Below are 22,884 nucleotides of genomic sequence, written 5' to 3'. Positions count from 1 at the left end.
CCCTAGACTTTATAGTTTTTAAATTAGGTGAAAGATGAAGCAAAATTGAGAACAGGGAACATAAAACTTCAGTTATAACCACAGATCCCTTTAAAATATATACATTTCCACCTTAGGGTATGATCAATAATAATTGCTAAACACAATATTGTAAGTACAAAAGGTTTTCTACACTTTTTTTTTTTTTGGCTGTTTCAATTATTTGGGGTGGGCCTGTTTGCTTTGCATTCCTTAGTCTTTGCTGGGAATTCCTATCGATCGGCTGTTGGTGACTTGTTTTGGGGTAGATGACGATTCCCTGAACAATGCAAACTGGGCATTGCTTGCTGCCACATTTTTTTAAGAGGTGCCCTGTCGTGTCGTCTGGACTTCACGCTGCACTCTGAGCTATCTGGACAGGTATTGTTGTGAGTACTGAGGAAGATTCTTCACTGAACCACACTTTAGTCAGGCTCCTGAATCTTCTCTTAGGCACATTTATGGACCTCCTTGTAAAATCCAGTTTTAGAAAGAACCCTGCTAAGTCCTTTTAATCAGAACCTCGACTATTGATTTCTGGCCACCCTTTATATCTGATGGTGTTTTTCATCCCCCACCATCTCTCTGGTGAGGTCCCATCCCCTGGCCTGCAAGCATCCCATTAGGTCAGTTTAGCTGGTAACTCCCTTATCCCATCCACTGGCCCCACCCTGCTCCTTGGCCATAGATTCCATTATCCCATGCTGTTTGGAGATGAGCCTCCTCTCTCCAACCCACTGCAAGATCCCATTTTGCAGTGCTTCCCACAACTATTATCATGGCCCCCTTAACAAGAATCACGAATGTGTGTGTGTGTGTTTTTCCTCTAATAATATTGCCAGTTGAAGAAACTATAGCTCTGAGAAGGCAAATGGCTTGTCCAAGGCCCTTGGGCTGGATTGCACTGAAATGGGGGACTAGTAAGTCGACTGTGGATTTCATAGGATAAAAGGGGCAGACAGTGTGGTAGGCAGAATGGCCCCTGGCTTGTGACTCTGTTGGCAAGGGGGAAATAAGCTTGCAGATAGTAAGAATGATAATCAGCTGACATTAAAATAAAGAGATTTTCCTGGATCCTCTGGGTGAGTTCAAGGTAATCAAAGTATCATGGGGTCCCAAATTAAGAAAGAGGAGGGCAGAGCAGTTAGGGCCACGGCGAAGCACTGTGATGCTATCCCCACCGTGCTGCTGGTTTTGCAGATGGAGGAAGTGTCCACCAGCCAAGGAAGGCAGCTGCCTCTAGAAGCTGGAAAAGGCAAGACAAGGGAGTCCCCCCTGCAGCCTCCATTAAGGACAGCAGCCCTGCCCACACCTTAATTTGAAGCCTATGAAACTCATATCTGACCTCCAGAAAGGGAGGGAAAAATAAGGAGGTAGAAGAGAAGGCAAAAGAGTTGAGTTGAATGTAGAAAGATGAAGGACAAAGAGATGTGAAGAAGGTTAAGAGAATGATGAAGTTGGAGAGAAGGCAACAGAGATCAGGGGTTTTCAAGTTCACTTTGCAAAGAGCTTTATGATCTGAGCAACTTGACCCCCTAAAAGGGGGTTCTGAATAGGTGCTAATACCCCCATTTTAGAGCTGAGGAAAGTCAGGCTTTGAGTGTTTGACTCAGCCAAAGTAACTTGGACGGACATGTAGGCAGAGAAACAGGAGGTAGCCAGAATTCGACATGCAAACTACCAAGTGTGTAAAGCTTTGAGTGCAATTGGCTTTAAGCAGGTAGGTTCCTGATTTTTTTCTTTTCAAAATTATTAGCACTATTAATAAACAAACTTTGTAACACTAACCAAATTTAAATTAAAAAATTAATCCTGGCCCGGCTAACCCATGCAAATTATGTCTTTATGTTACCTTCTTATATTTTCATGATACATACACAATTTTGCATGGTTCTGATTATAGTATAAATATAATTTTTTTCCTTTGTATCATAAATAATTCCTATATTGTGTCAGTCTTCATAGTTTTAATTCATAATGGCTGTTTGACATTTCATCACACTGATGTATAATAACAAGAAATTTCCATATTGTTGGACTTTGGTTCAGTTTCTTGATCTAAATAAGGGTGCAATGAACATCTTTAGATACATACCATTTTCCTTTTTTTTAATTTTTATTTAAATTTCAATTAGTTAACATACAGTGAAATATTAGTTTCAGATGTACAATCTAGTGATTCAATAATTCTATGCATTACTTAGTGTTCATCATGGTAAGCGTACTCTTGGATCTTCTTCACCTATTTTATCCCTCTCCCCCCCACCCATTTCCCCCACCCATCAGTTTATTCTGTACAGTGAAGAGTCTGTTTCTTGGTTTGTCTCTCTTTCTCTCTCGTTTCCCCTGTGCTCATTGGTTTTGTTTCACAAATTTCACATATGAGTGAAATCATACAGTATCTGTCTTTCTCTGACTGACTTATTTTGCTCAGCATAATACTCTCTAGCTCTATCCATGTCATTGCAAATGGCAAGATTTCATTCTTTTTATGGTTGAATAATATTCCATGGTATATATCCACCACACCTTCTTTATCCATACATCGGTCGATGGACATTGGGGCTGGTTCCATAATCTGGCTATTGTTGATAGTGCTGCTGTAAACGTTGGAGTGCTTGTATCCCTTTGAATTAGTATTTTTGGATCCTTTGCATAAATACCTAGTAGTGCAATTGCTGGACCGTAGGGTAGTACCCAAAATATAGAAAAAACTTACAAAGTTGAACACCCCCAAAACAAATAATCCACTTAAAAATGGCCAGAAGACATGAATAGATATTTTTCCAAAGAAGGCATACAGATACCTAACAGACCCATGAAAAGATGCTCAACATCCCTCATCATCAGGGGAATGCAAATCAAAATTAAAATGAGATATGGCCTCACACCTGTCAGAATGGCTAGAATCAGCAACACAAGAAACAACAGATGTTGGGGAGAGTGTGGAGAAAGTGGAACCCTCGGCTGGTGGCAATGCAAACACGTGCAACCTCTCTGGACAACAGTAGGGTGGTTCCTCAAAAAGTTAAAAAAAGAACTACCCTATGAGAATTTTCCTTTTTTTTTTTTTTTTTTAAAGAATATTTAAGATAAATTACTTGGGGGTGCCTGGGTGGCTCAGTTGGTTGGGCTTCTGACTTCGGTTCAGGTCATGATCTCACGGTGTGTGGGTTTGAGCCCCGCGTCAGGCTCTGTGCTGACAGCTCGGAGCCTGGAGCCTGCTTTGGATTCTGTGTCTCCCTCTCTCTGCCCCTCCCTGGCTCATGCTCTGTGTGTCTCTCTCTCTCTCTCTGTCTCAAAAATGAATAAATATTAAAAAAAATTTTAAGGTTAATTACTGGGACTGTGGGTATGGATATTCTCATTATTCCATGTTTATTGACAAATCACTCCCAAAGCCATTGTACCAATTTATGCTGCATGGAGGCACAAGTTTACCAAACCTGGGCAGTCTTGGCAGTTAAACTTTTTCCCCCTCTAGTTTTTAAAGCCTTTATTTGTCTTTAGGACCTCAGATTAGCTAGTATATACTACTGGTGAGCAAAAGGGTAGAAGACCCCTCTGTGCATGCTTTTATATTGATTTGCTGAATTAAGTAATTTGTCTTTATTTGCATTTCAGAATATCAAGGGGGTATTAAGGAAAAATATAAATTTCACCGAAATCAACAATTAGTCCTAGAAATGCTAGAGAAAAAAGGGGGTTACCAATGACTTGCTTTATCCCAATTTAATGAACTCTAACTGTGGAGAATGCCTACGAGTGAAGTCACTTAGGAGGACAATGGGAGAACTGGAAGGCACACTGTCTGAACTCGTGGCCACAGATACTTCAAGTCTCAAGACTGCTTGGTGGCAATATTTAGAAACAGTGACTAAGGCCAAGGACAGCTTCCCAGTAAAAAGTTCTGTGGTTAAAGACCATGCAGAATTGTTCTTAGGTTGTCTAGCAATACTGAGATGCCTGTCATTTTCTTTTAATTTTTTTAAGTTTATTTATTTTTGAGAAAGAGAGTGGAGGATGGGGGGCAGAGGGTCTGAAGCAGGCTCCGCACTGAGAACAGATAGCCTGATGAGGGGCTCAAACCCATGAACTGTGAGGTCCTGACCTGAGCTGATGTTGGAGGCTCAGCTGATTGAGCCATCCAGGCACCCCTGTTTTTTTTTTTAGATAAAACAAGTTTTGTTATAAGTAATGTACCGTATTTTAAGGGTAAACCATATTGATTCAGTATTTTTTTTAATTTTTTAATGTTTATTTATTTTTGACAGAGAAAGAGAGAGATGGAGCATGAGCAGGGGAGGGGTAGAGAGAGAGGGAGACACAGAATCCGAAACAGGCTCCAGGCTCTGAGCTGTCAGCACAGAGCCTGACGCGGGGCTCAAACTCACAGACCGCGAGATCATGACCTGATCCAAAGTCGGATGCTTAACCAACTGAGCCACCCAGGCGCCCCTTGATTTAGTATTTTTATACAGTATGAAATGATCACCTCAATAGGTCTAGTTACCATCTATCCCCCCACAAAATTGTTACATTATTAACTATATTCCCCTTGCTTTACATTACATTCTCAATTATTTATTTTATAGCTGGAAGTTTGAACCTCTTACCTTCACCTATTTCACCCGCCCTCCCAACTCCCTTCCCCTCTGCCAACCACCAGTTTGTTTCAGGTATCTATGAATATGTTTCTGTTTTGTTTGTTTGTTTGTTTTAGATTCTATGTATAAGTCAAATAATATGGCATTTGTCTTTCTCTTATTTCACTTTGCATAACACCCTCTGGGTCCATTCTTGTTCTTGTAAATGTCAAGACCTCATCATTTTTTTGATGGCTGAGTAATACTACATTGTGTATGTATGTGTGTGTACAAGCACATCTTCTTATCCATTCATCTATCAATGGACACACACATTTAGGTCTTAAATCCATATTGAGTTTATTCTTGTGTGTAGTATAAGAAAGCTGTCTAGTTTCATCCTTTTGCATGTATTTTTCCAGTTTTCCCAACACCATTTATTAAAGGGACAGTTTTTGCCCCATTGTATGTTCTCATTTCCTTTGTCATAAGTTAACAGACCACTAAGTATGGGGTTGTTTTTATGCTCTATATTCTGTTCGGTTGATCTATGTTTGTATTTGCACCATCATCATATTGCTTTGATGGCTGTAACTTTTTACTGTAGTTTGAAATCAGGGAGGGTGATACCTCCAACTTTGTTCTTGCTCTAGATAGCTTTGGCTCTTCGGGGTCTTGTGTGGTTCCATATGAATTTCATGATTATTCTAGTTCTGTAAAAAAAAAAAAATGCCTTTGTTTTTTGATAGAGATTGCATTGAATCTGTAGATTGCATTTTATATTCACCTGATCCATGAACATGGACTATTTCACCATTATTTGTGTCTTTTTCAATGTCTTTAATTAATGTCTTAGAGTTATCAATGTACAGGTCTTCTACCTATTAGTTAAACTTATTCCTATGTATTTTATTCTTTTTGATGCGGTTGTAAATGGGGTGGTTCTCTTATTTCTCCTTTTGATAGCTATTAGTGTATAGAAACCACAGATTTCTGTATATTAATTTCAAATCCTACAATTCTGCTGAATTCATTTTTCTAAAAGTTTTTTGGTAGAGTCTTTAGGGTTTCTATGTGTAGTATCATGTCAGCTGTAAATAGTGACAGCTTTACTTTTCTCTTCTAAGTGGATGCATCGTATTTCTTGCCTCATTGCTGGGACTATGACTTCCAATACTATGTGGACTACAACTGGTGAGAGTGCATCCTTGTCTTGTTGCTGGTGTTACAGGAAAAGCTTTCAGCTTTTGACTACTGATTGTAATGTTAGTGCTGGGCTTGTCATTATATGGCTTTTATTATGTTGAGGTATATTCCCTCTATACTCACTCTGTTGAGAGTTTTATCATAAATAGACGGTGAATTTTGTCACTTGCCTTGTCTGCATCTAGTGAGATGATTGTATGATTTTTATCTTCCTTTTTTATTAATGTGGTATATCATATTGACTGATTTGCAGATGGTGAATCATCTTTGCATCCCTGAAATAAATCCCACTTGGTCATGATGTATTATACTTTTATTATTCTTGAAAACAGGCTATTAATATTGCATTGAGTATCTTACACCTATGTTCATCAGGGGTTTTGACTGGCCTGTAGTTTTTTTCTTTATGTAGTGTCTTTGTCTGGTTTTGGTATCTGGGTAATGCTGACCTTTTATAATGAGTTTGGAAATGTTCTTATCTTTTTAATTATTTGGAATAATTTGAGGAGGGTAGGTACGAACTCTTCTTGAAATGTTTGCAGAATTCACCTATGAAGCTGTCTGGTCCTAGATTTTCTTGTTGGGAATTTTTTTTTTTTATTACTGATTCAATTTTATTATTAGTAAAAAACCCCCCATAAAATTATAGAAATTTTTCCATTTCTTCTGGGTTGTCTAATTTTCTGATGTCTAATGTTTATAATATTTTCTTATCCATCGTATTTCTGTGGTATAGATTATAAATTCTAATTTTATTTATTTCCTTGGTGAGTCTAGCTAAAGGTTTGTTGATTTTGTTTATCTTTACAAAGAACAAGCTCTTAGTTTCTAAAATTTGACTTCTTTAGTGTTTATTTCATGTATTTCTGCTCTGATCTTTATTACTTTCTTTTTTTCTACTAACATAAGGGTTTAGTCTTTTTTTTTTTTTTTTTTTTTTATTTCCTTTATGGTAAAGTTAGATTTTTTTTTGTTCTGTTTTTAGTTTTTTTTTTTTTTTCTTGTTTCATAAAGTACCCTGCACTGCTATGAAATTCCTTCTTACAGCTGCTTTTACTGCATCCCAAAGATTCTGGCACATTGTGTTTCCATTTTCATTTGTCTCAAGGTAGTTTTTGATTTCCTTTCTGTTTTTCCCATGTGCGCATTGGCTGTTAAATCACATGTTGAATCTCCGTATTTCTTTTCCAATTTTCTTCTTGTAGTAAATTTCTGGTTTCAGACCATCATAGTCAGAAAAGATAGGTGATTTGATTTCAATCTTCTTAAATTTATTGTGACTTGTTTTGTGGCCTACCATGTGATCTATCTTGGAGAATGTTTCATGTGCACTTGATAAGAGTATTTATTCTGAAGGTTTTGAATGGAATGTTCTGTCTAAAGTTCATCTGGTCTAATGTGTGTGTGTTTTGATAACAAATTGAATTTTTCTTCAGCCGGGCCTTCGGGAGACCGGGTGGCCAGACAGCAGCGTAGGGCACTATACCCTGTAGCTCAGCCTGTGTTCACTGGTCCCAAGGGTGGGTGCAGGTCCTTGAAGGCACACAAAAAGAAACTTTCGGGCCCCCAGAATGCTGTCTAGCGGGGGACTAGGTTGGCTTTTGGGGCGTGGTCTTGAGGCTCAGCAGCTCCAGGAAATGCCATCTTGAAACCACCTCCTAAACCCATCAAACCAGGGCAAGTTAAAGCATTGAGACCCCTTTATACATTAGAACCATGAACTCCAGATGAATTGTGCTTTGAGGAAGGTGATATTACTTACCTTACTGACGTGGTACCAATTGGTGGAAAGGCACCTCCAAAGGCAGGACTAGGCTAATCCCAGGCAACTATGTGGCCAAGCTCACAGAATCCATTGACAGTCCACTGTATGAAATTGCAAAAAAGAGGCAACTTGAGCTGTTTGAAAGAGTGTTTGGACAACTGGGTTGGTGTCAATGGCTTAGACAAAGCTGGAAGCACTGCCCTATACTGGGCATGCCACAGAGGGCACAAAGATAACAGGGGGATATGCTGTTTCCTCAACCAAAGATTGAATTGAACCAACAGAACAAGTTGGGAGACACAGCTTTGCAGGCTGCTACCTGGAAGGGTTCTGCAGATAATGTCCAGTTGCTTCTGGAAAAAGTACAAGAACAGACTTAAGAAACCATGAGAAAAAACATGTCCTGGATGTGACTCCTAATGCTGCCTGTGCATGTCTCCTAAAAATGAAACAGGGAACAGATACTGTTCAAATATTAAGCAATGCCAAGGAGTATCTCGATGATGAAGTCTCGGATTTATTCCCTTCTGGAGATTTGAGATCTAAAACTTTTGTTGCTTTTCCATTCTAAAACCTTTATCCTTGCCAGAAGGGTGCTGATAACTTTTTTTTTTAAGTCTATATGAACATGGACGTATTGCACGTGTTTGAGTACAATGTGTAAAAGTGTAGGTTCTTACTGTCAGTTTGCCAATAAGTGACTGGATACTTTGCTGCGTAAAGTACATTTTTATTCACCAGAGTAGAACAAGAAGAGATTATTTCTATTTAACAAGCTAAAGGAATTTTAAGAACTTTTTTCCTAAAATAAGAATGGTTGCTTTAGTTTTTTGTTTGTTTGTTTTTTAGGTAAGTTCTTTACCTTAAGGATTGAAATATTTGGGTTGGATTTTTCAAAGGGGGAAATACTAGTTATAACTTAATGAACCAAAAAACTTCACAGAAAATCATCAGCTAGTCTAACAAAAATAAACACTTTAAGAGACTGTAAAAAATTGAATTTTTTTCACATTGGGAGATTTTTATTAACTTAGATTGACATTGTTAATTTTGTCTGCCAAGTCCTTGCTGAATGTATCTTTGTTTGCTACAGACCTACAGGTTTTTATCAATAATCCGGGATTATGAAGACTTATAGTTATCAGTGATTTGTAATGATTAAAACAACGTTAAAATAACAAGTTACTTCACTGAAATACTGAAAAGAATATCCTAGGGAGTGTTTGAAAGCTCTGTTTCTAAATAGTAATATTTAGATAGGTATTTGGTATTGAAGATAAGTACTTACATAAAACATTGTTAATACATTGCTCTACTAATGAGGCTAGTTATTAACTAGTATATTTCCAACACTAAGGGATAAAGCTTTCTATTCATATTTATTTTATTCATAGAACTCCAACAATGAAGAATGTTGTAGCCAACAATAAAGCGGCATATTGTGAGTGATATTCTGTAGAAGTGAAAAAGAAGCCTGCAGTGGAAGAAACTAGAAAAGTGTACTATGTATCCTTTATACAAACCCACTCTGAACAGAATTAAATGCAGACCAAATGCTTTTAAAAACTTTTGTGCCTTGCTGGCCATTGCAGTATCCACACACTAAAGATAAAAGGAATAATAATAATACAGAACAGTGTTTTAAATGACTGTAGCTCATTTGAACCCTTCAGCCATCCACTGGGTTGTCAGATCACATTGGCAACTAAAATTTGACATCCTCCTGGGCTTGCTTGGTTAAGGTCCCTATTTCAGTGAACTTTACAACCATTTTAGCAGCTTCATCCAAGTCATCACAAGCAAGAATTTTAAGTCCATTGTCTGTTATCAGTGCCTTAGCATCATCAACTCTTCTCCATTGTAACTGTACTACAATAGATATTTTAATTTCTAAGTCATGTACGGCGATAGCTATACCCTGTGCAATAACATCATGTCGTATGATTCCTCCAAAAATGCTGACCAGAGTAGCCAGGACCTGTTTATCTGAAGTGATAAGCTTAAATGCCTCTGTTACTTGATGGACTGTGGCATCACCACCAACATCAAGAAGGTTTTCTGGAGTCCTCCATGAAGGTTTATTCCAGCCCTTGTGGCCAGCCAATCCAGCACCATGTACTAGACAGCCTATATTTCCACCTGGGCCAATGTAGTTGAGATCCACCTTCGTGAATCTCTGTCCCTTCGATTTTCCTGGGTCTCATTCAGTAAGTCAAAGATTTTTGTCCGGAGATAAGCTGAATTAGAATCAAAGTTGATCTTTGCATCCATGAACAGCACAACTCCATCGGAATCCTCTACCATTGGGTTTATTTCTTCCGTGGTTGCATCATATTTCCAGAAAGGGCTGTAAAGCTTGATCAGTTTCTGCCACAGAATTCACAATATTAGCGGGAAATCGCATCTTCTGTTTGGGCCAGACAGCCTGTTCCTTTTTGATGCCTTCTAAATTATCAATAGGTTCTCCAACTGTGGCCTTAGTCTCAGCAGCAACGTCATCAGTGTTGACACCACCTTGCGAACTTCCTGTTAATACAGGACCTTGAAATGACCTTTCCATTGTTATTGCAGAGTAGTATTCTTTGCAATATCTTTCTAGCATATCTTTGCTCACCGACCAAATACTTGATTGCATATTCTCCCCTTTTTTGCTGTTTTCTTGGTAAACAACTCCTCCCCAGTCCCTTCTGAGGAAACGTTTTTTGCTTCTTGTGGAGAGAAAACTGTCTCCACTCCCCCTTTGAAGCCACTGTCAAATGTTTCTCTTCCTCTACCACCAGCTAAAACATGTGTCTTTTTCATAAAATCTTTTGAATCTAATTTTTTGGCAATTGCATAAACTCCATCTGGTGATTCTGCCACATGTCCTTTGGGAATAGAGACACCAGCTTCTTGTATCCGTATTCATGTGTCGATGCAGCGAGAGATTCCTTTGTTGTTGCTGCTGTATATGGAGTCCATGGTTGTTGAACAATCCAGAACTTCTCAGAGCCTGGGCAGCAGCCTATGACACCAACCAGGACCTAGAAATCGAAGTTTTTTAATGGAGTTTTTTAATTCAGGTATAGCTAACTTAAGGTGTTATATTAGTTTCAGGCATACCATATAGTGATTCAACAATTCAATACATTATGCAGTGCTCATCATGATAAGTATACTCTTCACCTACTTCCCCCATTTCCCTCCCTCCTCCCCTCTGCTAACCATCAGTTTGTTCTCTGTAGTTAAGAGTTGGTTTCTTGGTTTATCTCTTTTTCTCTCTCTTTTCTTTTTTCCTTTGCTCGTTTGTTTTGTTTTTCAATTCCATGTATGAGTGAAATCATATGGTATTTGTCTCTCTCTGACTTATGTCACTTAGCATTATACCTTTTAACTCTACCCATGTTGTTACAAATGGCAAGATTTCATTCTTTTTTATGCCTGAATAATATTCCATTGTGTATATGTACCACATCCTCTTTATCCACTCATTTATCAAAGGCTGCTTCCATAATTTGGCTATTGTAAATAATGCTGCAATATACAGGGGTGCATTATCCCTTTGAGTCAGTGTTTTTGTATTTTGGGGGTAAATACCCAGTAGTATGATTACCAGCTTGTGTGGTAATTCTATTTTTAATTTTTGAGGAACCCCCCACACCGTTTTCCAGAGTGGCTGCACCAGTTTGCATTTCCACCAATAGTGCATAAGGCTTCCTTTTCCTCCACATCCTTGCCAATACTTGTTGTTTCTTGGGTTTTTTATTATAGTCATTCAGACAGGTGTAAGGTGATATCTCACTATAGTTTTGATTTGTTTTTCCCTGATAATGAGTGACTTTTTTCCCTGATAATGAGCATTTTTTCATGTGTCTGCTGGCCATCTGTGTGTCTTTGGAGAAATACCCGTTCATCTCTTCTGTCCAGTTTTTAGTTGGATTGTTTTTGCGGTGTTGAGTTGTATAAGTTATTAATATATTTTGGATATTAACCCTTTATCAGATATGTCATTTGCAAATATGTTCTCTGGCTCAGTAGGTTGTCTTTTAGTTTTGTTGACAGTTTCCTGTGACATGCACAAGTTTTCATTTTGATGTAGTCCTATAGTTTATCTTTGTTTTTGCTTCTCTTGCCTCAGGAGACATGTCTAGAAAAAAGTTACTGTGACCAGTATCAGAGAAATTACTGCCTGTGCTCTCTTCTAGGATTTTTATGGTCTCAGATCACACATTTAGGTCTTCAATCCGTTTGAGTTTATTTTTATTTATATGGTGTGAGAAAGTGGTCCAGTTCCATTCTTTTGCGTGTTACTGTCCAGTTTTCCCAACACCATTTGTTAAAGAGACTTTTTCCCATTGCGTAATCTTTCCTTTTTTTGTTGAAGATTAATTGACCATATAATCGTAGGTTTATTCTGTTCCATGGATCCATATGTCTATTTTTGTGCCAATGCTATAGTGTTTTGATTACTACAGCTATGCAGTATATCTTCAAATCTGGGATGGTGATACATCCAATTTTGTTCTTTTTCAAGATCGCTTTGGCTTTTTGGGGTCTTTTGTGGTTTCATACACATTTTAGAATAATTTGTTCTAAGTCTGTGAAAAATGCTATTGGTATTTTGATAGGGATTGCATTAAATATGTAGATTGCTCTGAGTAGTGTGGACAGTATAACAATATTTGTTCTTCTGATCCATGAGCATGAAATGTCTTTCATTTCTTCATGTTGTCTTCAATTTCTTTCATCAATTTTCAGAGTACAGGTCTTTTGCCTCTTTGATTACTTTATCCCTAGGTATTTTATTCTTTTTGGTGCAATTGTAAATGAGATTTTTTTCTTCATTTTACTTCATGTTGCTTCATTATCCGAGTATACAAATGCAATTGATTTCTGTACATTGATTATGTATCCTATGACCTTACTGAATTCATGTATCACCTCTAGTAGTTTTTTGGTGGAGTCTTTCAGGTTTCCTAGATATACTTTATGTCATTATCGTGAAAGTTTTACTTCTTCCTTATTCGGATGCTATAATTTCTTTTTGTTGTCTGACTGCTGTGGCTAGGACTTCCAGTACTATGTTGAATAAAAGCAGTGAAAATGGACATGCTTGTCTTGTTTCTGACCTTAGGGAAAGAGCTGAGTTTTTCATCATTGCGTATGGTGTCAGCTGTGCATTTTTCGTATATGCTTTTTATTATGTTGAGTATGCTTCCTTTACACCTACTTTTTTGAGTTTTTTTTATCATGAATAAATATTATACTTTGTCAAGTGCTTTTTCTGCATCTACTGAAAGGATCATATCCTTTCCCTTGTTGATGTGATGTATTACATTGATTGACTTGCAAATATTGAACCATCCTAGAATCCCAGGAATAAATCCTACCTGATTGTGATAAATGATTTTTTTAATGTACTTTTAGATATTGTTTGCTGCTATTTGTTGAGGCTTTTTGCATCTATGTTCATCAGAGATATTGGCCTGCGATTCTTTTTTTGTAGTGTTTTTCTGGTTTTGATATGAGTGTAATGCTGGCCTCATAGAATGAATTTGGAAGATTTCTTTCCTCTTCTATTTTTTTGATTACTGATTCAATTTTATTTCTGGTAATCAGTTTGTTCAAATTTTCTATTTCTTCCTGATTCGGTTTTGGGAGGTTATGTGTTTCTAGGAACTTATCCATTTCTTCTAAATTGTCCAATTGGTTGGCATATTTTGTGTATAACATTCATAATCTTTGTATTTGTGGTGTCAGTTGTTCTTTTGATTTCTGATTTTACATCCTCTATTTTTTTCTTTTCTTTTCTTTTCTTTTTTTCTGATGAATCTGGGCTAGTTTTAACAATATTGTTGATCTTTCAAAGAACCAGCTCCTGGTGTCATTGATCTCTTCTATTTTTTGTTTGTTTTTATTTGATTATAACTGCTCTAATCTTTATTATTTCCTTCTCTCTGCTGTTTGGGGGTTTTTCTTGGTCTTCTTTTTTCCAGCTCCTGTAGGTGTTAAGGTTGGGTTGTTTGAGATATTTCTTGCTTATTGATGTAGGCCTGTATTGTTATAATCTTTCCTCTTAGAATCACTTCTGCTGCATCTATCCATTCATCAGTTGATGGACATTTAGGCTCTTTCCACAATTTGGCTATTGTTGAGAGTGCTGCTATAAACATTGGGGTACAAGTGCCCCTATGCATCAGTACTCCTGTATCCCTTGGGTAAATTCCTAGCAGTGCTACTGCTGGGTCATAGGGTAGGTCTATTCTTAATTTTTTGAGGAACCTCCACACTGTTTTCCAGAGTGGCTGCACCAGTTTGCATTCCCACCAACAGTGCAAGAGTGTTCCCGTTTCTCCACATCCTCTTCAGCATCTATACTCTCCTGATTTGTTCATTTTGGCCACTCTGACTGGTGTGAGGTGATCTCTGAGTGTGGTTTTGATTTGTATTTCCCTGATGAGGAGCGACGTTGAGCATCTTTTCATGTGCCTGTTGGCCATCTGGATGTCTTCTTTAGAGAAGTGTCTATTCATGTTTTCTGCCCATTTCTTCACTGGATTATTTGTTTTTTTGGGTGTGGAGTTTGGTGAGCTCTTTATAGATTTTGGATACTAGCCCTTTGTCCAATACGTCATTTGCAAATAAATTTCTCATTCCGTTGGTTGCCTTTTAAAAGGTTTTTCATGAGTGCTGGCTTGAAGATGGTGGCATAGGAGGGCGCTGTGCTTACCGCGTCCTGCGGGTCATTTAGAGTCCACCCACACCTGCCTGAATAACCAAGAAAACCACCAGAAGACTAGCAGAATGGATTCTCTGGAGCCAAGTGTAGCCAAGAAGCCCACGGAAGAGGGTAGGAAGGGCGGAGAGGCGGTGTGCGCTACACGGACTGGTGGGAGGGAGCCAGGGTGGAGGGGCAGCCCGCTGGCAAAGCAGAGCCCCCGAGTCTGGCTTGCAAAAGCAGAGGGGCCAGGTGGAGTGTGTTTGGACAGCAAGTGGGGCTTAACATCTAGAAGGTTATAAGTTAACAGCTCTGCTCGGAGAGTGGGAGGGCGGGAGGACAACGGGAGGGAGAATTGTTGAGCCCCTGACAACAGAGCGCAGCTTGGTGGGGAACAAAGGCGCTTGTCAGCGCCATCTCCCTCGCCCATCCCCCAGCCAAATTCCCAAGGGGAACCAGTTCCTGTCAGGGAACTTGCTTGCACCATGCAAACACCCAACCCTGTGCTTCTGCGGATCCATCCCTCTGGTGGCGGGTCTGACTCCCTCCCAGTGCTGCAGGGCCTGTCCTGAAGCGGATTACCTAAGGAAAAGCAAGCTGAGCCTGCCCCTCCCGCCCCCGTGCACCTTGCCTATCCACCCCAGCTAATACGCCAGATCCCCAGCACCACAAGCCTGGCAGTGTGCAAGTAGCCCAGACGGCCATGCCACCCCAGTGAATCCCGTCCCTAGGAGAGGGAAAGAGAAGGTACACAACAGTCTTACTGTGGCCCTAGCGGTGGGCTGGGGCAGACATCAGGTCTGACTGCGGCCCCGCCCACCAACACAAGTTATTCAAGAAAGCACAGGGGAAGTCCCCCGCAGTCCCACACCACTCCAGGGACTATCCAAAATGCCGAAACGGAAGAATTCCCCTCAAAAAACCTCCAGGAAATAACGACAGCTAATGAACTGATCAAAAACGATTTCAACAATATAACAGAAAGTGAATTTAGGATAACAGTCATAAAATTAATCGCTGGGCTTGAAAACAGTATAAAGGACAGCAGAGAATCTATTGCTACAGAGATCAAGGGACTAAGGAACAGCCAGGAGGAGCTAAAAAATGCTATTAATGATCTGCAAAATAAAATGGAGATGACCACAGCTCGGATTGAAGAGGCAGAGGAGAGAATAGGTGAACCAGAAGATAAAATTATGGAAAAAGAAGAAGCTGAGAAAAAGAGAGATAAAAAAATCCAGGAGTATGAGGGGAAAATTAGAGAACTAAGTGATGCATTAAAGAGAGATAATCTACGCATAATTGGTATTCCAGAGGAGGAAGAGAGAGGGAAAGGTGCTGAAGGTGTACTTCAAGAAATCATAGCTGAGAACTTCCCGGATCTGGGGAAGGAAAAAGGCATTGAAATCCAAGAGGCACAGCGAACTCCCTTCAGATGTAACTTGAATTGATCTTCTGCACGACATATCATAGTGAAACTGGCAAAACACAAGGATATAGAAAAAATTCTGAAAGCAGCTAGAGATAAACATTCTCAACATATAAAGGGAGACTTATAAGACTTGTGACCGATCTCTCTACTGAAACTTGGCAGGCCAGAAAGGAATGGAAGGAAATCTTCCATGTGATGAACACAAAAAATATGCAGCCGAGAATCCTCTATCCAGCAAACCTGTCATTTAGAATAGAAGGAGACATAAAGGTCTTCCCAAACAAACAAAAACTGAAGGAATTCATCACTACTAAACCAGCCCTACAAGAGAACCAAAGGGGGATCCTGTGAGACAAAGTACCAGAGACATCACTACAAGCATGAAACCTACAGACATCACAATGACTCTAAACCCATATCTTTCTATAATAACACTGAACATAAATGGACTAAACGTGCCAACCAAAAGACATAGGGTATAAGAATGGATAGAAAAACAAGACCCATCTATTTGCTGTCTACAAGAGACTCATTTTAGACCTGAGGACACTTTCAGATTGAAAGTGAGGGGATGGAGAGCTATTTGTCATGCTACTGGAAGTCAAAAGAAAGCTGGAGTAGCCATACTTACATCAGACAAACTAGACTTTAAATTAAAGGCTGTAACAAGAGATAAAGAAGGGCATTATATAATAATTACAGGGTCTATCCATCAAGAAGAACTAACAATTATAAACGTCGATGCACTGAATACGGAAGCCCCCAAATATATAAAACAATTACTCACAAACATAAGCAACCTTATTGACAAGAATGTGGTAATTGCAGGGGACATTAATACCCCACTTAAAACAATGGATAGATCATCTAGACACACGGTCAATAAAGAAACAAGGTCCCTGAATGATACATTGGATCAGATGGACTTGACAGATATATTTAGAACTCTGCATCCCAAAGCAACAGAATATACTGTCTTCTCGAGTGCACATGGAATATTCTCCAAGATAGATTACATATTGGGTCACAAAACAGCCCTACATAAGTATACAAGAATTGAGATCATACCATGCATACTTTCAGACCACAATGCTATGAAGCTTGAAATCAACCACAGGAAAAAGTCTGGAAAACCTCCAAAAGCATGGAGGTTAAAGAACACCCTACTAAAGAATGAATGGGTCAACCAGGCAATTAGAGAAGAAATTTAAAAATATATGGAAACAAACGAAAATGAAAATACAACAATCCAAACGCTTTGGGATGCAGCAAAAGCAGTCCTGAGAGGAAAATACATTTCAATCCAGGCCTATCTCAAGAAACAAGAAAAATCCCAAATACAAAATCTAACAGCACACCTGAAGGAAATAGAAGCAGAACAGCAAAGGCAGCCTAAACGCAGCAGAAGGGAAATAATAAAGATCAGAGCAGAAATAAACAATATAGAATCTAAAAAAACTGTAGAGCAGATCAACAAAACCAAGAGTTGGTTTTTTGAAAAAATAAACAAAATTGATAAACCTCTAGCCAGGCTTCTCAAAAAGAAAAGGGAGAGGACCCAAATAGATAAAATCATGAATGAAAATGGAATTATTACAACCAATCGCTCAGAAATACAAGCAATTATCAGGGAATACTATGAAAAATTATATGCCAACAAACTGGACAACCTGGAAGAAATGGACAAATTCCTAAACACCCACACACTTCCAAAACTCAAACAGGAAAAAATAGGAATCTTGAAAAGACCCATAACTAGCGAAGAAATTGAATCGGTTATCAAAAATCTCCCAACAAATAAGAGTCCAGGACCAGATGGCTTCCCTGGGGAATTCTACCAGACATTTAAAGCAGAGATAATACCTATCCTTCTCAAGCTATTCCAAGAAATAGAAAGGGAAGGAAAACTTCCAGACTCATTCTATGAAGCCAGTATTATTTTGATTCCTAAACCAGACAGAGACCCAGTAAAAAAAGAGAACTACAGGCCAATATCCCTGATGAATATAGATGGAAAAATTCTCAAGAAGATACTAGCAAGTCGAATTCAACAGCTTATAAAAAGAATTATTCACCATGATCAAGTGGGATTCATTCCTGGGATGCAGGGCTCGTTCAACTTTCGCAAATCAATCAACGTGATACATCACACTAATAAAAGATAAGAACCATATGATCCTGTCAATCGATGCAGAAAAAGTATTTGACAAAATTCAGCATCCTTTCTTAATAAAAACCCTGGAGAAAGTCGGGATAGAAGGAACATACTTAAACATCATAAAAGCCATTTATGAAAAGCCCACAGCTAACATCATCCTCAATGGGGAAAAACTGAGAGCTTTTTCCCTGAGATCAGGAACACGACAGGGATGTCCACTCTCCCCGCTGTTGTTTAACATAGTGTTGGAAGTTCTAGCATCAGCAATCAGACAACAAAAGGAAATCAAAGGCTTCAAAATTGGCAAAGATGAAGTCAAGCTTTCACTTTTTGCAGATGACATGATATTATACATGGAAAATGCGATAGACTCCACCAAAAGTCTGCTAGAACTGATACATGAATTCAGCAAAGTTGCAGGATACAAAATCAGTGTACAGAAATCAGTTGCATTCTTATACACTAATAATGAAGCAACAGAAAGACAAATAAAGAAACTGATCCCATTCACAATTGCACCAAGAAGCATAAAATAACTAGGAATAAGCCTAACCAAAGATGTAAAAGATCTGTATGCTGAAAACTATAGAAAGCTTATGAAGGAAATTGAAGAAGATATAAAGAAATGGAAAAACATTCCATGCTCATGGGTTGGAAGAATAAATATTGTTAAAATGTCAATACTACCCAAAGCTATCTACACATTCAATGCAATCCCAATCAAAATTGCACCAGCACTCTTCTCGAAGCTAGAACAAGCAATCCTAAAATTCCTATGGAACCACAAAAGGCCCCGAATAGCCAAAGTAATTTTGAAGAAGACCAAAGCAGGAGGCATCACAATCCCAGACTTTAGCCTCTACTACAAAGCTGTAATCATCAAGACAGCATGGTTTTGGCACAAACACAGACACATAGACCAATGGAATAGAATAGAAACCCCAGAACTAGACCCACAAACGTATGGCCAACTAATCTTTGACAAAGCAGGAAAGAATATCCATTGGAAAAAAGACAGTCTCTTTAACAAATGGTGCTGGGAGAACTGGACAGCAACATGCAGAAGGATGAAACTAGACCACTTTCTTACACCGTTCACAAAAATAAACTCAAAGTGGATAAAGGACCTGAATGTGAGACAGGAAACCATCAAAACACTAGAGGAGAAAGCAGGAAAAGACCTCTCTGACCTCAGCCGCAGCAATTTCTTACTTGACACATCCCCAAAGGCAAGGGAATTAAAAGCAAAAATGAACTATTGGGACCTCATGAAGATAAAAAGCTTCTGCACAGCAAAGGAAACAACCAACAAAACTAAAAGACAAGCAACGGAATGGGGAAAAGATATTTGCAAATGACATATCGGGCAAAGGGCTAGTATCCAAAATCTATAAAGAGCTCACCAAACTCCACACCCAAAAAAACAAATAATGGACAGACAAAGAAATGGGCAGAAAACATGAATAGACACTTCTCTAAAGAAGACATCCGGATGGCCAACAGGCACATGAAAAGATGCTCAACATCGCTCCTCATCAGGGAAATACAAATCAAAACCACACTCAGAGATCACCTCACGCCAGTCAGAGTGGCCAAAATGAACAAATCAGGAGACTATAGATGCTGGAGAGGATGTGGAGAAACGGGAATCCTCTTGCACTGTTGGTGGGAATGCAAGCTGGTGCAGCCGCTCTGGAAAACAGTGTGGAGGTTCCTCAAAAAATTAAAAATAGACCTACCCTATGACCCAGCAGTAGCACTGCTAGGAATTTACCCAAAGGATACAGGAGTGCTGATGCATAGGGGCACTTGTACCTCAATGTTTATAGCAGCACTCTCAACAATAGCCAAATTGTGGAAAGGGCCTAAATGTCCATCAACTGATGAATGGATAAAGAAATTGTGGTTTATATACACAATGGAATACTATGTGGCAATGAGAAAGAATGAAATATGGCCCTTTGTAGCAACATGGATGGAACTGGAGAGTGTGATGCTAAGTGAAATAAGCCATACAGAGAAAGACAGATACCATATATTTTCACTCTTATGTGGATCCTGAGAAACTTAACAGAAACCCATGGGGGAGGGGAAGGAAAAAAAAAAGAGGTTAGAGTGGGAGAGAGCCAAAGCATAAGAGACTCTTAAAAACTGAGAACAAACTGAGGGTTGATGGGGGGTGGGAGGGCGGGGAGGGTAGGTGATGGGTATTGAAGAGGGCATCTTTTGGGGTGAGCACTGGGTGTTGTATGGAAACCAATTTGACAATAAGTTTCACATATTAAAAAAAATAAATAAATAAAAGATTTTTCATTTTTGTGTTTTCATTTTCACTTGTCTCTGTGAGTTTTTGAATTTCCTCTGATTTTTTGATTGACCCATTAATTATTTAGTAGCATGTTATTTAACCTCTATGTATTTGTGTTCTCTCCAGGTTTTTTCTTGTGGCTGATTTCTAGTTTCATAGTATTGAGGTCAGAAAAGATGTATGGTATGACGTTAATCTTTTTAAATTTGTTGTGACTTGTTTTGTGGCATATTATGTAATCTAGTCTGGAGAATGTTCCATGTGTACTTGAAAAGAACGTGTATTCTGCTTTGAGATGGAATATTTTGAATGTATTTGTTAGATCTATCCCATCCAATATGTCATTCAAAGCCACCGTTTCTTCTCTTCCTTTTTGGATTATCTATCCATTGATATAAGTGGGATTTTAAATCCCCTAGCATTAGTGTGGTACTCTTGAATGCTTCTGTTATTATCTTGAGCTGCCATATGTATTTGGGTGCTGTCATGATGAGTGCATAAATATTAATAATTTCTATATCTTCTTGTTAGATTGTCCTTTTTATGATGTAGTATGCTTCCTTGTTTCTTGTTATAGTCTTTATTATAAAGACAATATTTTATCGCATACAAGTGTTAATACCTTTACTTTTAAATTCCTATTTCATGCCAAGTGCTTTTCCCTACCTTCACTCTGATTCTGCATGTGTTTTTAGATCTGAAATGAGTTTCATGTAGGCAGCACTGGGTCATTCATTTTTATCCATTTCATCACCCTATGTCTTTCGATTGCAGTATTTAGTACATTTACATTCGAAGCAATTTTTGATAATTATGACTTACTCCCACTGTGTTACTTTTTTTCTTTAAGTTATTTTTTATTTTTTGTAGTTCTTCTCTGTTGGTTTATTCTGTTGCTTTCTTTAGTGGTATATTTAGGTTCCTTTCTCTTTATTTTTTGCGTATCTATTACTGATTTTTTATCTGTGGTTACCATTACATGTATGTATGACATCTTATGCACATAACAGTCTTTATTAAGTTGATGGTGGCTTAAATTTGAGCATCTTCTTTACTCGTTTCCTTACCATGTCTAGATATAGTATGTTATCATTTACATCCTTTTAATTTTGTGAATCCTGTGATTAATTTTTATAGATATACTTAATTTTACTTCTTCTGTGCTTCCTACTTTTCTTACTCCTCCTTATGGTCTTTCCTTTCCACTCAAAGAGTACTCTTTAACATATATAGTAGGGCTGGTTTAGTGGTCATTAAGTCTTTTAACTTTCGTTTGGGAACATTTGCTTCTCCTTCTATTCTGAGTGCTGCATTGCTGGATAGGATATTCTTGGCTGCAGGTTTTTCTCTTTCAACACTTTGAATATATCGTGGCTCTCCCTTCTCGCCTGCCATTTCTGCTGAGAAATCAGCTGATCACCTTATGGAGTTTCCCTTGTATGTAACTGCTTTCTTTTCTCTTGCCTTAAAAAATGTTTTCTCTTTATTACCAATTTTTGCCATTTTAATTACTATGCGTCTTGGTGTGCACTTCCTTGGGTTGATTTTGTTGGGGCTTTCTATTTCTCCTGGATATGGGTTTCTGTTTCCTTCTCTAGGGTCAGAAAGTGTTCAGCTATTATTTCTTAAAATTTAGGCCCCCTTTTCTTATTCTCTTTCTAGGATACCTATAATATGTATGTTGTTAAACTTGATGGTGTTGTTGAGTTCCCTATGTGTATTTTAATTTTTTTAATATATTTTTTCTCTCTCCTATTCAGATTGATTGTCTTCCCTTACTCTGTCCTCCAGGTCCCTGATCGATTCTGTAGTCCACTATTTATTCCATGTAGTATGTTTTTAATTTCAGTTATTGAGTTCTTCACCCTGACTGGTTCTTTTTTATGTTCTTCTCTCTTTATTAAGGGTCCCACTGGGCCCTTCCCTCTTAAGTCCAAAATTATTTCAAATTCTCCATCAGGCAAATTCTCTGCTTTGTTTAGCCCACTTTCTGTGAACTTCTGTTCTTTCATTTGGAACATATGTTAGATCCAAAATATCTATCTACTCACTTTGTGGAACTCTGTGTCTCTTTCTATGTGTTAGCAAAGTCACATATGGCTACTGCTCTTGAAAGCAGCGGTCTTATGAAGGAGAGGTACTGTGGTGACTTACAGTGCGGTGACCCCTGTTCATCAGAACCTGGTGCTTCAGGGGGTGTTTTTATGGGGTTTCAATGCACCCTACCATTGTGGCTGGGCCACTTTCACCTTCAGTCCAGTTATTTGCCATGGTTCTCTTTGAGTCTTGTGAGCAGGGTTTGGTGCCTGTGTTGTGTAAGTGGGCCAGTCTGGGGCCTCTGTGGGCTTGAGTTGAGTCAGACTAGGCATTTGCCAGAGATGCAGTAGCACAAAACTGCAGGGTGCTTTCCTTTTGTTGTCCCCAGAGAAACTTTCATTTGTGGGTGGGGCCTATAGTTAAACCAGATACCTGCCTCCAGCCCACTACTGGGGTTGCAGCCAAACAGGCGTGTGTGTGTGTGTGTGTGTGTGTGTGTGTGTGTGTGTGTGTGTATCTTCCTCTCTATCTGAGGCAGAAGTCACTCTGGAGTGGCACTAGTCTCTGTTGGGGCTGCTTGCACAATGCCAGGCTTGTGGCCTCTTTCGATGGGCTCCAGCCAAGGGTCTACTAGAGGGGTCAGGTCTGCAAGAGAAGGGGGATGAGGTACACGGTGT

The 22,884-nt window shown here is 38.8% G+C and overlaps 2 pseudogenes; one reads left to right on the top strand and one right to left on the bottom strand.

Moving 5' to 3' along the window:
• The first annotated feature begins 5,767 nt into the window (after positions 1 to 5,767).
• LOC123583911 lies at positions 5,768 to 8,146 on the top strand (annotated as a pseudogene).
• A 1,122-nt stretch (positions 8,147 to 9,268) lies between these two features.
• Positions 9,269 to 22,441, bottom strand: LOC123583908 (annotated as a pseudogene).
• Positions 22,442 to 22,884: the final 443 nt, after the last annotated feature.

The sequence above is a fragment of the Leopardus geoffroyi genome, chromosome B1 (genome assembly GCF_018350155.1).
Source record: "Leopardus geoffroyi isolate Oge1 chromosome B1, O.geoffroyi_Oge1_pat1.0, whole genome shotgun sequence".
Lineage (NCBI taxonomy): Eukaryota > Metazoa > Chordata > Mammalia > Carnivora > Felidae > Leopardus > Leopardus geoffroyi.
The sequence above is the reverse complement of the archived record's forward strand: the minus strand, read 5'-3'. Positions and strand labels throughout refer to the sequence as shown.